The sequence below is a fragment of the Meleagris gallopavo genome, chromosome Z (genome assembly GCF_000146605.3).
Source record: "Meleagris gallopavo isolate NT-WF06-2002-E0010 breed Aviagen turkey brand Nicholas breeding stock chromosome Z, Turkey_5.1, whole genome shotgun sequence".
Classification (NCBI taxonomy): Eukaryota; Metazoa; Chordata; class Aves; order Galliformes; family Phasianidae; genus Meleagris; species Meleagris gallopavo.
Window position 1 is genome coordinate 49,830,369 of NC_015041.2, and position 4,617 is coordinate 49,834,985.

At 39.0% G+C, this 4,617-nt stretch overlaps 1 protein-coding gene across 1 annotated transcript in view; it reads left to right on the forward strand.

The window, feature by feature from the left end:
* Positions 1–4,617, forward strand: part of LOC104915227 (transcription factor hamlet-like) — a 96,550-nt gene that overhangs the window by 33,326 nt on the left and 58,607 nt on the right. The gene's annotated exons all lie outside the window — the stretch shown is intronic.

Below are 4,617 nucleotides of genomic sequence, written 5' to 3' on the forward strand. Positions count from 1 at the left end.
TTTTTGTCAGAGGGAAAGAAAATCTTTAGGAAGAACTCTGCTCCTTTTCTATCGGTGGTGTTGGCTTGCATGGCTTTGTTTTTCTTTGAAAACTGATATCAGAGGAGTATCCAACCTTCAGGAGTGGAGCCATTATATGTGGCGCTACGGAACAGGAGCCAAAGTATAAAAATAAAATACCAGGCTGCCTTTCTCAGGATCCAGACATAGCATACACACACACATACGCAATATCTTGACTGACCACAGTTGTATCAGTTACTGACTTCAGAGCAACGGACAGTGAGAACCAAAAAATGAGTCCTGTTCCTCAAAAAGAAAGAGGAAGAAATGTCAGACTTCTGCAGTCCGAGATACCAGACTGTGGAGCGCATGAGAGGCCCCTTATCACAAACAGGTTTGAGACAGTAGAACCAGATGACACTTGGTCATTCCTGGTGGTGTTTGCTGCAGCTCCCTCCCAACTCTCGTTTCTCTGTCTCACTTTCTTTGCCTCACAGAATAATGGTTCAGAGCAAACCAGTCTTCTTTTGAAAATACATTCCTTTCTTAAAATGTGAAGGCAGTGTCTTTTGTTTCATCCTGTGTGCTGAAGGATCTGCACGCAGATTTATTGAGAAGAAATCAAAGACCAACTCTTCTAGCTTCAGGGCTATCCTAAAGTTGTATGTCACCACCACTAGGCTGTGGAGATAGCAGTGGCAGATACCTCATTTGCATCTTTCCAAAAGACCTGAAGTGGCCTAAAGAGAAGGCAGTAAGTAGGTCAGAAAAAAAATTATCTGTGTGAAAAGCAGAAATTCAAGATCTAATGCCAGGATTGCGGATAGGAAGGTAGACACATTACGTTAAATGGAATGATCTTTTGAAGGAAAAGTTGACACTACTCAAAGAGAAAAGAAAGCTGGCAGGGGTAATTCTTGATCTTGTATGAAGCTAGACAAAAAAAAAGATTTAGATTTTTTTTTGTCTGCTTTATTGAAATGCTGATGTCATCTCTACTTCTGGACTTTTCCTGATAAAAGTGAATTGGATTGATAGAGTTGGGAAGCTGGGGTTCTTCCAATGCTTGATGAGAGGTGCAGAACCCCTGCTATATCAGATCTGATGATTAGAGGGATGAAACATCTCTCCTATGAGAACAAGCTGAGAGATCTGGGGCTGTTCAGCCTCGAGAAGAGAAGGCTTCAGGGGGACTTTATAGTGGCCTTCCAGTATCTGAAGGATACAGGAAAGCTGGGGAGGGACTTTTTAAGTATATGTAGTGACAGGAGAAGGGGAAATGGCCTTAAACTGGAAGAGGGTAGATTTCGACTAGATATTAGGAAGACATTCTTTAATGTGAGGGTGGTGAGACTCTGGAACAGGTTGCCCAGAGAAGTTGTGAATGCAGCCTCTCCGGAAGCATTCAAGGCCAGACTGGATGGGGCTTAGTCTAGTGGGAAGTTTCTCTACTTATGGCAGGGGGGTTGGACCTAGGTGATCTTAAAGGTCCTTTCCAACTCAAACCATTCTATATTTCTATGAACTGACATTACAGAAGAAGCGTACAAAGTCCACATGCCTGTATGCTGCCCAAAGCTTGGATACCTACTTTTTTGACTGCATGGATAGGGCAGGTGGAACTTCTAGAAAAATCCCTGTTTCTGAGAAGCCCCCTAGCCAAGAATTATACTGGATTTTTAGTTAAGCTTTTTCCAGCTGCAGCAAGCATGTTCATACGTCTTGGTTGACAACTACATGAGAAAAAAAAAACAACAAAACAAAGAAGAGGTGTTAGTACTATCTATCTCTGCCTGGGCTAAGTAAGTCACAGCTGCCCATGACACAGTTGGCTTTTTGCAGAGCTCAGGCTGTTTGTGCTCTACAGAAGTAGGAGGAGGTATGCTCAGTATGCTTCCTTCAGTAGGAATGCCAGCAGTATCTTAGATTACTACAGGGAATGTTCTGCATCTTTAAGCTCCTTTTGCAGAATTTAGGCACTTGCTGAATGGAAACAGGAGTTGTTGGTAGGTTGTATATGTGCCATATGCAGGCTAATTGCCATTTTTGGGAAATACGTTAAAGCTTAGATATCCAGACCAAAAAAATTATAGTATAAGATACTTATTTTATTGAAGTTTTCCAGGAAGAAAGTATTAATGGAATGTACAGTGAAGGAGATGCTGTAGACTAGAGGTTTTGAATAACTTGATTCTCTTACAATCTGAAGTTAAAAAAAAAATAATCCTAGTAATTTTTTTTTTTTTTTGGGGGGGGGGGTAAGGGTTGGATATCCTAGCAGTGAAGGGTAGGTGCAACTGTCAGTATGTGAAAACTAATTGCCTGGGTTGTTCTCATAAATTTTATTAGCCAGAGTGGAGTGGTGGAAGTGTGCACAAGTTTTGTGGCTCCAACTAGCATGTGTGAAAGAGAGGTCTGATTAAATCATACTTCCTCTTCTTTGGTCATGAATATCTCCTACTCACAGAAGACGTTGAGGAAGACCTAGAGTGTTCCTCTTAGAGTATTTTTATAAAGGTGCTGTAAAGAATATCCCTTCTGTTGACTTCTACTAGGTTGTTTGTTGTTGCTGTTGTTGTACTTTCTCTGTCACTTTTGCTAGAACAGAAGAATTATGAATATGCTGTCCAATATTTAGAAGAGTCTGGGAAGAGAGCACAAGGATTTGGTTTGGATAAATTCATGTCAAGAGAAATCCCTCACAGATGCTACAAGAATTTGACTTTTTTCAGGTGTCAGACCTTGGAAACCAGTATCCTTTCCTACCCTCTGTAAAGTTCACTTGTTGAACTGCTCCCTTTTTCCTGTCTCCTTTCTTGAAATAAGTAATTTCAAATCTCTAGTAATATAAGGGCTAGACCATGACCACTAATCTCTGCCTTCTCTGGCATTCTATTCCTCATCTCACATGATATTTTGCTGAGTAGGCCTAAATACTTCAGCAAAAGACTTGGATTCTGTATGGAGAGCTAGAAATGGCAACTCAGCAATAAAAAGTAAATACAAAGTGATTAATAAAGGGAGTCAGATATATCCTTGTGTGTGGTGTATGATTTATTTCTGCTACCAAAATTTTAAATTTCCAATATTCTTGAGAACTTTGTAGTTATTGTGGAAAGTTAGCACTGGTATTCCAAAGCCAGTGGCACAGAAAGGTAGGATGGTGTAACAGGGAGGAGCTGAAATCTGAGAATCCACTTTCTTTCAGGTCAACTGTGCAACTTGTAGCCAGGCCACTTCACCTCCCTGTGTTTCACCAGGTTAAAATGGAAGGCTCTTCACTGTGAAGATATTCACTGTGAAGATATTCTTCCTGCTCTTCACAGAGGTAGAGCCTACCACAATGTGCCCTGAAATTGAACGACTTGAATAAATACATAGCAACTGTGTGTGGATCACATTATGGGTATCACTGCTACTTGATAATTTCATTCCGCCTTTTTGTCCCTTACATATTACTTACAAACTGTGAATCTTCAGTGAATGTCCACTAATTTGCAACTGCTTGAAAACCAAAGAACTACTTCAGTCTTCAGTATCTTTGAGGGAAAGTCATTTCTACTGATTTATATGACTCATTCATGATAAAAGAAAAAATCCTAATACATATTATATTGTCTTCTATCACTTTGGTGTTCCAAAAACAGAAGAAGAAAAAAAGAAAGTTCTGCAAGGATGACTATACTTCTGGCATGGATTCTTTTGTCAATGAAGCCCTAAATGAATGCAAAACTTTCACTCTGCATACATTCTTGCAAACAAGAGCCCACGCTTGAACGAATGCTTGCTGCAAGAAACAAATAAACGCGTACAAGTGGCTTTTATTTAAATGAGTTTTAAAGAAAAAAAAAAAGTCTGGAATGGACTACAAAACACATCACTTACTTTTCTTCCCCACAGTATTAAAGGGTGTTGGCTAACAAATTAAGTCTCTCAAAGTATTCATTATATTTTAATGTCACATCATTTGTGTGCATTGGATCATATAGCTCTGTTAATATTTCATTAGTTTGAAAATTCTGTTGGGTTCTTATATATCATCTTATGGCCTGGATTTTCTGGGTTCTTCTAGGTATTTCTTTATAATACTTTTGCTATTTTTGTTACCTTAAAATGTATTTTGACTACCTTTTCCATTTTGCATGCAGAATAAATGACACTGTTCATATATATGTGCAGTTATTTTGACAGAATGAATGCAGTCTTGATTAACTCTTAAGTCCAAAAGTGTGTTCTTAGAAGCATGGTTTACCATAATATATGAATGAGAGAAGTGCTGTGCAGACTCCTTTTCTAAGCAACAAGTGAATGGCCTTCTAGTTGTAGCCAAAAGCAGAGTACCCGTTCTGTACAACCACCATCCCATGTATTTTCAGTAGTGTATCTGAAAATTTGCATTGAAGTAAGAAAGATTTTATGAGGACAGAGCTCAGAAGACCTGAGAAAGCCATTTCTTGGCTGTTAGACTAATACTTCTCTCCAGAGTTCTCTTTGTTGCTTCTTAGTACTTATGTGCAAAACCTAAATTCTGGTGAAATCTTGGGTTCTACCACTTAGAGGTCTCTGCCTTTTCTTGAATTTATCTAAATATCTTGTGAGGGTCTTTTTTTTTTG